We start from the raw sequence: 10,264 nt of genomic DNA, 5'->3' as shown, positions 1-10,264 counted from the left end.
TATCAGTCCATCATTTGTAATCCTCTAAAAGGACAAGACCATACCAACAATTGTATCCTACAGTATCAGAGCCATAACTTTGGAATTTTATCTAATTTTCAGTTTAATTCTCATAGTGCCAAGACATAGTATATTTCAAAGCAACGTATATCAAAGGAAGCATGTTCGAATGAAACTTTTGTAAACGAACGGAGCATATATAAGCAAAATACTTTTAAAACAGCGCACTTACAATATTTGAAGCTTAAAAAAATGTGAGGAGTCTAAAGATGCAGCTCGCTTGAACGCTCTCGAAGGTAGGGTCGAACTAGACATAACTTTGATCAATTCTTGCTCCTTGCTTGGACATCACTTTGGTTCGCTTTTCTAGGGTTTTACTTGGACGAAAAATTAGTAGAGTTTTAATTTACCTTACGATGGCAGTTGAAAGTCTCGAATTGGGCAACACTGAATCCGAATTATAGTTTATTTTTTGTTGTGTGAAATGAGGCTCTATATATATGTATAGAGTGAAATTCATCTCCCTGTACTTTATAAATTCCGAATTGCAATGTGGATGTTGTGTTAATTCTAGTGAATATTCAGCCTCAAATTTCGAGAGTCGTGAGGCCATTAAATTGGTCAAATCCATCTTTAAATTGGGTGTAAGGATCATCTAGCCTTTTACTCTCCAGCTCTACATGTTGCTTAATTCATGTTGCCATATTTCATGGATGCAAAGTTTTAAGAGTACGTCTTTTGTGTGACGATCTCACGAATCTTTATCTGTTAGATGAACCAACCCTACCGATATTCACAATAAAAAATAATATTCTTAGCATAAAAAATAATATATTTTCATGGATGACCCCAATAAAATATCTGTCTCACAAAATACGACTGGTGATACCGTCTCACACAAGTTTTTTGCCAAGTTTTAAACTTCTGAAATATGCATGATTAAGATTTATTGAATTTTGAACCATGTGTGCATGGTTCATGGTTCTCACAATAAGTATTATTAATATAGTTTTAAAATTAATTTCCATGATATATTATATGAGAGTAGAGTTAAGATATAACAAATTAATAAAAATAATTTTGTTTTTAAAAACTATTCGAATAAGAGCTTTTCAAATAAGTTGGGATATCCTAACTTTTTTTAAAACAATTTATTTTGACCGTTTGTAAAAAATTTATAAAAAAACTTTATAAAACAAATTTTTATAATAGTCACAAATTAACCATATCCCCTCGATCTAGAATAATACAAAATGATATTATAAAACATCCGGAAAATTAAAAAATAACTAGTACTGTTTTAAATTTTAATTGTCAAAAACTCTTGTACAAATTTTCGACAAGATTTGGTATGAATTTATTCTTTTAGAAGATTCGGAATTAATTTCAGTTCAAATAATATATATATTTTTTAGGAATTAAAATAATATGTTTATTTATATGATTTCACAATCATTTAATTTCCATTTCTATTCTACTCGTAATCAAGCGACGAGATTTTCCTCCGTAAATAACAACGCCAAAAACACACACACACACACATGTATATATACACACACATTATGGCTTCACACTTTGGCTCTATACAAAAAAAATTTGCTTGTACAATACATGGATAATTAGAATCAGAAGTATTCATTTAAAGATCTAATGGCAAACCTATCGGCATCTTGCTTGGTTTCAGTTATTTGCTTCATTTTAATTTCAGGTATCGACTTTTTATTTACTCTTGATCTTTCACTCGAAGTTGCTAAAAGAAATATGTAAAACTCAAAGTACTTTAATTTCATCGCAAAAATTTTTGCGAGACAGTCGATTTTTTATGACAGATCTTTATGAAAAAAATATTATTTTTATATCAAAAGTATTATTTATTATTGTAAATATGAACATGGTTGACATGTCTCAAGGATAAATATCTGTGTTTTACTGATTTTTAAAAGCGATTTCCTAATGTATGTAGGTTGTTGGGGTAAATGGGACACTTGCAACATGGATATACTATATTCGTGCGCTTCCTCGAGTCCGGGTTCGTGCGTAACTACATGTGCTAACGCTGTAGGTGGACTCGACCTTTTGATCGAGGCGGAATGCGTGAGGCGAGAAGGAGGCAGCCGTGGAGCTAGTGTATTTTATTGTGATTGTTACTATTATTGTCCACACGCTGTGTCGAGTGGTATAGATACCCAGAAGTTGGTTATAACTGAAAAGAACAACTCTCGGGTCTAATTGCAATTTTAGCACCACACATTTGCTTTAATTGTTGGTAAATTCTCAGGCGAATTCTAATTTCATTAATGAGAAGTAATAGTTCAATTTATCTAAATGGTAAATTTTACATACATAATAGTTTGAAAATAACGCTTAAATTTATAACCTTCTCTCCTTATCTATTTGAAAAATGACATTCTTTAACAAAAAAAAACCATGATAAACCGTTCCAACCAACTATATAAACCATACAAAAATATATATATATACTAGTTACTCTGCACACGCGTTGCATGTGTGTACAATCTTTTTTATCATTATCGATGGACTAAAGTGAAAATTGACAAATTATGGAGGGACTAAATTGATATTTGAATGATTGAAAAAAAATAAAAGTGTGTGTTGAAATAAAAAAAATAAAAAAACAAAAGTGTAATATTACTATAACTGTAAGGGTAAAACTGGAAAAAAAGATGGTGTCCTCCTTGGCAGTTTTTATAAGGTGCTCAGCCTTAATATATATATATAATATATATATATATATATATATATATATATATATATATATATATATATATATATATATATATATATTCAAATGGTAGTTCATGAACTAAGTCTTTTTCTTGAATCTTATACACCATTTGATCATAAGTTGTCGAATATCGGCATCCATTCGAGTGCCAGCTCCTCCCCAAACCAACATGTGACTGAAATCTTCAAGTGATTCACCCCTCACCTCGTACACTTTCTTGAAACCAAGCCTCGTGTAAAACTTCACAAGCTGCGATTTAGCATCGAACACATTATCATCTTCAAGCACATTACGCAGCTTCAAATTCGAGATCTTTTCTTTGCAATGCTCACAATTTCGACCCAAAGTTTATATTTTTTTTGAAAGAATTCAAACAAGTTAGTTTAGTATCTCACGGTCCAAACTATTTGATTGAGCACAACATAAGCGAGAAGGATGAATCATTGATTAAATGAGAAAATAAAATTAAATTAGGCACATGATCACTTGAAGGGTATTTTATTTATTCGAAACAAACTTTCATTGAAAAAAAAGTAGGTATGTTGTGAGACGGTTTCACGAATCTTTATCTCTCAGCCGGTTCAACCTTATCGATATTCACAATAAAAAGTAATACTGTTCGCATAAAAAATAATATTTTTTCATATATGACCCAAATAAGATATTCATCTAAAAAAATATGACTCGTCCGACTGTCTCTCACAAATTGTTGTCCAAAAAATAACCATAAATTTTTTTGTTGGCGGGCAATTTTGGAGAGGTCAAAAGATAACCTTGGAGTGGTACAAATCGGTGTCATTGATAGCAAGCAATTCAGCTGTGCTGCAACCACACTCGTATCCATGTCTGATCGCAACTGCTCCGAGGAACAATCCGATCCCGAATATCGATTTCTCCATTCCAATCGTCTCCTTTCGAAGCTTCATGGAATCCAAATGCAGAATCTTCCCTCTAAACCAAACTCTAACCACGCCCTCAGCCCTGCCCAGATCCCTGTTCGTCAGCAAACTCGTTGCTGTGATTCTGAAAAAGGGTCCAAATGTTTGCAGCTGAAGGTCGAGATTCTGCGCTCTTGATGCCTCAATGATTTCGGACATTGTTGGCAACTCAATCTCATGATTATTGGTGTTCCGATATAGGTTTTGGGTCGGGCTGGATTTGGTTCGGATTTGGGGTCGGCCTGGATTGCGTTTTTGAATTGGAAATTGTGTCTTTTGGATTGAGATTAGGGTTTTTTGTGGAGGAAAAGGGGAAACGGGATGGTTCAGAGGATTTGTGATCCGCATGGATTGGATTTCACATGTTAGGATGGCAGCGGGACTTGCTTCTTGCAAAGTATTTATTAGTATCTTATTATGAAATAAATATTATAACAATTTATAAGTTAAATGTGAATTTATTATTATGTATTGAGGTGTGATGTTTTAAATTATTTATTTGAAAAAATTAATCACATAATTATAAAAATTTAATAATGATATTAATTGTTAAATTAAATTATTTTCAGAAATGATCAGACATAATTATAAGACTATAATTAATTCAACAAAAAATATAAAACTAAAATACCACAATCCAATATGTATATGATTATATTTGATATTTTGCCTAATTTGTATTTCAAGTCATAGATGAATATTAGCCACGATATTGTTGGATTAATATCTCTTCTAACCTAGAAAAATTATATTCTTTGTCCTGTGATTTACATTTTTCACTTTTGTTCCTGTTAAATTTTTTTATCTCATTCCCTGGTCAAAGACTTGGTTGGATGTGGGATCTACTCTATAAGGAGCGGTACAAACATAAATCTATATTTTTAGTCATATAACTTACATAATTTTTCATTTTTTGTCATGTTAATGGTGTTTTTATCTTTTTAGTCGTGTAACTTACATGATTTATTTTCTTTTTTAATCCTTTAACTTGCAAGTTTTTTTTTCCTTTTACATCTTCTTTTCTTCAGAGTCTGTCAAAAATTGTTTATGTGACGAACACGAATGCTTACATGAATTTTTAAAAGGAAACATGTCATGCTTTTTTTTTATGGATTCGGGTAAAAAAAACGACAAAAAAAACATGCAAGTTACATGACTAAAAATGCAAATTCACCTTTTAACATGACAAAAAACGAAAAAAAATGCAAGCTATTGGACTAAAAAAGTAAATGCGCCGTTAACATAACCTAAATTGGGGAAAAAAACATGCAAGTTTTGATACTGAAAAACAAATTAATTTTTAACAAAACTGAAACTGAAAAAAATGTAAATAACATGACCAAAAATGTAATTATCTCCTTCTGGCATTCAATTCTTTAACTAGTCTTTGGTGTGATTTCAGGTGATGAATTTCACAAGTTGGTTGACAGTTTTTCCACTGCATCAAAATCTCAGAATTCACCCAGGAACCTCCAAAATAAGAATTTTTTATTGGTTTGGTATAGTAATTGTGTTTGCTGGTGCTCTTTCCAGGTTTATGAGATCAAAACTTGCAACGCTTGGTGACTTAAAAAATTAATAATATTAAATTATGATGTTAAAAAAAATATTACTTGTAGTTTCTGGTTTCAACAAGACTAGAACCTTTATCTTATTTTACTTTTAAATTCTAAATTATTATATAAATTTGCTTGATGAGTGTAAATTAGCTAGGAAGCAGTTTACAACTTCTTTTTTTTTTACTTCATGATTCAAGGAAGTGCGCTTCTTTATGAATCTTATGGAATTAATCAAAATATGTAACCTTAAATGCAATGGAGAATATTTGCAATGATAATATTTTTTTCTTATAACAAATATTCTTGATATACACAATAAAAGTTAATTGTATCATACAATCTCAGAAATTTTGACTTGTCTGTACAAATAACATATCAATTGGAATGTGTGTACCTTTCAAAGGACATGCTTTGGAATTCTTTTTCTGTCGGCTGTGGATCACTTTATGGTCATCATGGATGAGCCTGGAACAGATTCAAAAAAAATTACGAGGGGAAGGGAAATCACTTGGCTCAAGAAAAAGCAATGATATGGATTAACTACCTCTTCCTAGGCTTGGTAATCCTCAGAACATTGCTTGACTCTTCTTCTTGCAGCCTTTCGGCAAGGTGGAAGTCAAAATGTTCTTGTCTTTCATCGATCAAGTAAGGGGTTAGTTCGACACTGCATGTGGAGCACCTGTAATCGTTCAACTTAAAGAAAAGGCTCTGTTTCATGTAAAGACACCGGTTCATCATCCTTGCAGCCGATTATTCTTCTCTGTCTTTCCAGGCCGCTTTCCTCGTGCTGCATAGAAGAAGAACCTCTTTCAGCACAGGTTGGAACCATCTTTATTGCATCATTTTCTGTACTATGGTCATCAACCTAAGTAACAAGAAAGACTGAAAAGTTTTGATTGGACTAAAAAAAGTAGATTAGGTAAGAGGCAACTTCTTTAACTTTGGTTAAGTTTCAATGCCAAAAATAACCAAAACTAGTTAACATACATGGTGTCTTGAACAATCAATCTGCAGATCAGCACTTTCCCAGGCTTCCGCCACGACCTGGCCCTTCCTGGAGTCAGTGTGGCCGAGATTTTTTACTTTGTGGGAGTCTAGTAAATCCATTGATTCAAATGTCCAATTGTGTATCATCAGAGAAACTGGTTTCTCTTCCTATAGATGAAGTATCATCCTTGAGATTGAACTCCAAAAGCTTTTGATCTGTTGGTCCTCTTCCCATAGCATCATCTGTAACGATGAAAGTAGAAAGTGTTTTTTGTTTAGGGCCTACTGCAAAACCTTTGCTGTCTTCACTGAAGTGTGACATTCATAGTCCTGAAAGAAGGGGGAAGATTTCAAGGTTCAATTCATCACTTTAGAACAGTACCGTGGATCGATATCTGTATAATGGATGCACAAAAAGGAGTGTCTTACCCATCAGTCGGACAGATACTGGGAGTTCAGCCTTGAGAAGCGTCATTGCATGCTTCAGAATATCCTCACTTGAGAAAATGTACCGTGGCAAAGTCACAGCCCGAGTTCAAACCTGAAGTCAGAAATTAGTGGGATAAACATGCCAACAAAATCTCTCCTTCAAACGAAGTGGAAGAAGTATATGAACAAGAGGGAACATAAACAAGCAAATCTATTATCTAAAGTGTTCAATGACAGATAAAAACGGAGACACAGTTGGTGACATGTATCCTTTACATGGAAAGCAACAGCATGAGAAGGTACTTTTATATACAAAACACCGCAGGAGTTGGGGGCTTTGGCAAGGACCGGGCTAATAAATAAAATAAAAACAGAAAAACAAAGCGGGGGAAGGGGGCTATGACCGACCTCCGAAGGATACAAGGAAAAACAGTTCGTATTTTTGGTTCACGTCATAAGGCAGGATGATATCATAACTCATCAGTATGGCATTTGTGGATGTACAAAGTGATGGGTGAATTAGTTTTAGTTATAATGGTCAAATATTTTTTGCTGAGCTGTTTGACCTTTCAAAGGAACTGTTATAACACAAACTTTATTGTTGAACGAAATTTGGAGCAGAAAAGGAACATACAGCAAAAGTACATTTAGAGACACAATCTCTAGAAAGAGAGTTCATTCACCCAAAATTTCAGCTATGCATCAAACAATACCTCAAAACATGAAGTTTTCAACTTCAATGTCAATGTTTTTCCGCACAGGCCTTCTTTCTTCAAGTCAGTAGAAAGATTCTCGGCAAGATCAACTGCAAATCGGAATCTTACGGATTAATTTGAGAACGCACAAACATCAAGATAACAGCAAATAAAATGTTTGTGAGCCATTCACAAGAGATACCATCCAGAAAAAGAAGCAATTACTTAAAGGCCTTCGTTCAGCAAACATTTAAAAATGAATGTTCTTATTCAAACATTCAAATCTTACAAAACATCCAACACCATAAAAGTTTCAAAATGGAACTCTGGATGGATCAAACTGGCATATCTAAAACTTGATGCTGATCAGTAATCCAATAAAGCAATGAAGTCTAGCGACAGGGATATAAATGAACCGAATCAAACCAAATATTAGTAAAAATTTAAGACTCGAATTAAGTATATTCAAGTTCGAGCTCGATTCGAAACTCGAAAATTTTAATTTTTTTGTCGAGAAAGTCGAGTTCGGCTCGAAATGTTCGAACATATTCGCGAGCTATTCGAACTATTTCCCGGACATTAAGGTTCGAAAGTTCGAAAAGTCTGAAAAGATCGAAATGTATATATATTTAACATACAATTATATTATATTAATAAAATATTAAGGCTAGTGAAATATCGAACAAAATAATTTTGGTTCGGGCTCATAGAAACAAGTTCGAGTTCGGTTCGAGTTTGATAAGTTCGAATATGAATCAAATATTTATCGGGCCGACTCGATTCATTTACAACACTATCTTGTGAGATGTAATACAACGCTATCTAGTGACCACAAAACGGTAACTGGTCTAGAAGCATATAATAACTCTCCATAAAATACCTAATCACCACCGAAGGCTGGGTTAAAATTGTGAGGTAACTTTTTTTGATGAAGTTGTTCTTATAGTAAGGGTAACACCGAAACTAAAATTCTGCTTTTCGTAAGAAGCTTCCGTTGAACTATTTTAAAGAAAATTAAATGAATTATCATGTAATTGAGAATAAGAAAGAAGGGATGGGTCTTATGGCTAACAACGAGGTAAATAAGGTAAGACGTGTTAATCCAATTACCCAATTTCTGGCAAAGTGAAGTCTCATCATTGGTGCATGAAAATGTTCTCTCGGTGCTCATACTTTTTCTGGGTTCGTTCGATCCTGGGTATAGGGACAATGCCCACACCCCATATGAATGGTTGGGATTCCACATCATGGGAAAAAAAAAAAATTGAACCATAAAAAATTCCGGTCCCTTGGATGTAACTCTGCAAACAGTACCTGCAGGGGTAGGATGGAATAATCTCTTTTTCTGTGGGTCACTTCAGGTGTACCTGTCCTTCCAAACCCCAGGCGCCTACAGACAAGAAAAAATCTACAACATCGAGGAAAAACATTCAGTACATATGAAGTAGGAAACTCACATCAGTTTACTCAAGCGATTAGAATCTGCACAGTTTTCAGTGCCAGATACTTAGAATCTACAGAGTTTTCGGGCTACCACTGAAAAAAAAAAAAAAACCAATCACATCAGATAGAGTAGGAAGAGTTTATAACTGCTATGCACAAACCTGCCGATGAGCGAGAAAATAGTGCAAAGATAAAACTACTCTTCTGCAGATCTCCGCACAGGTTGTAATTCCAAGCACATCCTTCAAAATATTTTCAGTGACCTTACCAATGCCCCCAATCTACACAAGAAATTCTTCGAATTCAGAATACTTAATTGTGAATTTGAAACAAGAACCTGCGCATTAAAAAAAACATAAAAACCACCCACTCAAAAAAATTTAACAGGCATGCAAAAGTACCTTCCTTGTTGGTAGTGAAGATATAAAAGTCATGACAGCCATACAGTCGCTTGGCAACAAAAACTGTCCATTTGGTTTATTTATATCGGAACAAACCTGTTTGAGAAAAAGAGTGAGATTTTTAACATTGGAGTGACGCGCAAATACAGAACAGAAATCAAATTTTGAGTGAAACAGAAAAGGTTTGAATTGTTTTCTGGATAAATAGTTAAATTAGATAACATAAAAAGTCTTCCGCATAAATCCTGCAAAACCTTAGGAAGCGAGGGATTTGGTGACACCCCAGCACTGCATGTGAGTCCAGTCTCACCGTAAACACTTTCTCCGAGCTCTTCTGCCACCTTGAGGATGAATAAACATCATGAATTAATTATACAAGTATCAGAATATATGATTGATAGAAAAGAAAAAAGTCTCAATGCAGAGTAACAGATAAATATTGGATCACATGGTAGTTCAGTTTTCAAACATACTTGTCCACCAGTTAATCCCCTCTCGCTGCAGAAGTTTGTTATATCTAGGTAGGCCTCATCCATGTTGGGATTTGCTTAAAATAAATTAGTTTATTTTTAGAAAGTTTAGCTAATAAATTCCGTTTCTTTAGGAACGCTTAGTTGGTTGATTTATTCAAAGTAGTTGGAGTAATTGACTCCATTTCTTTCTCCTATTTGGTTATGCTGTACGGCTTTATAAAGCCATCTTCTACCTTCAATAAATTATGCAATTAGTCCCATTTTCTTTTGTCATTCTTTTCTATCACAACTCTTTTTCAACATTTGGTATCAGAGCCAGGTTGATAGGGTCTGATTAAATTAGAAAGCAGTAGCTCTCTACGTGATTAAGGATGGCAACAGAAAGCTCATTTGTACAACCAGCTGTACCGAAATTTGATGGACACTATGATCACTGGGCAATGCTCATGGAAAATTTTCTAAGATCCAAAGAATATTGGATGGTCGTGGAGATAGGGGTACCTGCAGCAGCAGAAGGTGGAACCTTATCAGAGGTAGAGAAGAAACATATTGAGGATCAAAAGCTGAAAGACTTGAAGGCTAAGAATTATCTA

General features: G+C 33.9%; 1 long non-coding RNA gene and 1 pseudogene across 1 annotated transcript; both read right to left on the bottom strand.

The window, feature by feature from the left end:
• Positions 1 to 2,816: 2,816 nt before the first annotated feature.
• LOC140812167 (uncharacterized) lies at positions 2,817 to 4,143 on the bottom strand. The gene is made up of 2 exons (XR_012113618.1): positions 3,520 to 4,143; positions 2,817 to 2,995 (listed from the first exon to the last, which is right to left on the bottom strand). It is a non-coding gene; the product is annotated as an uncharacterized lncRNA (long non-coding RNA).
• Positions 4,144 to 5,528: 1,385 nt separating this feature from the next.
• LOC140811070 (DNA polymerase kappa-like) lies at positions 5,529 to 9,734 on the bottom strand (annotated as a pseudogene).
• Positions 9,735 to 10,264: the final 530 nt, after the last annotated feature.

The sequence above is a fragment of the Primulina eburnea genome, chromosome 14 (genome assembly GCF_022965805.1).
Source record: "Primulina eburnea isolate SZY01 chromosome 14, ASM2296580v1, whole genome shotgun sequence".
Taxonomy (NCBI): Eukaryota; Viridiplantae; Streptophyta; class Magnoliopsida; order Lamiales; family Gesneriaceae; genus Primulina; species Primulina eburnea.
This window is presented reverse-complemented; position numbering and strand designations above follow the sequence as displayed.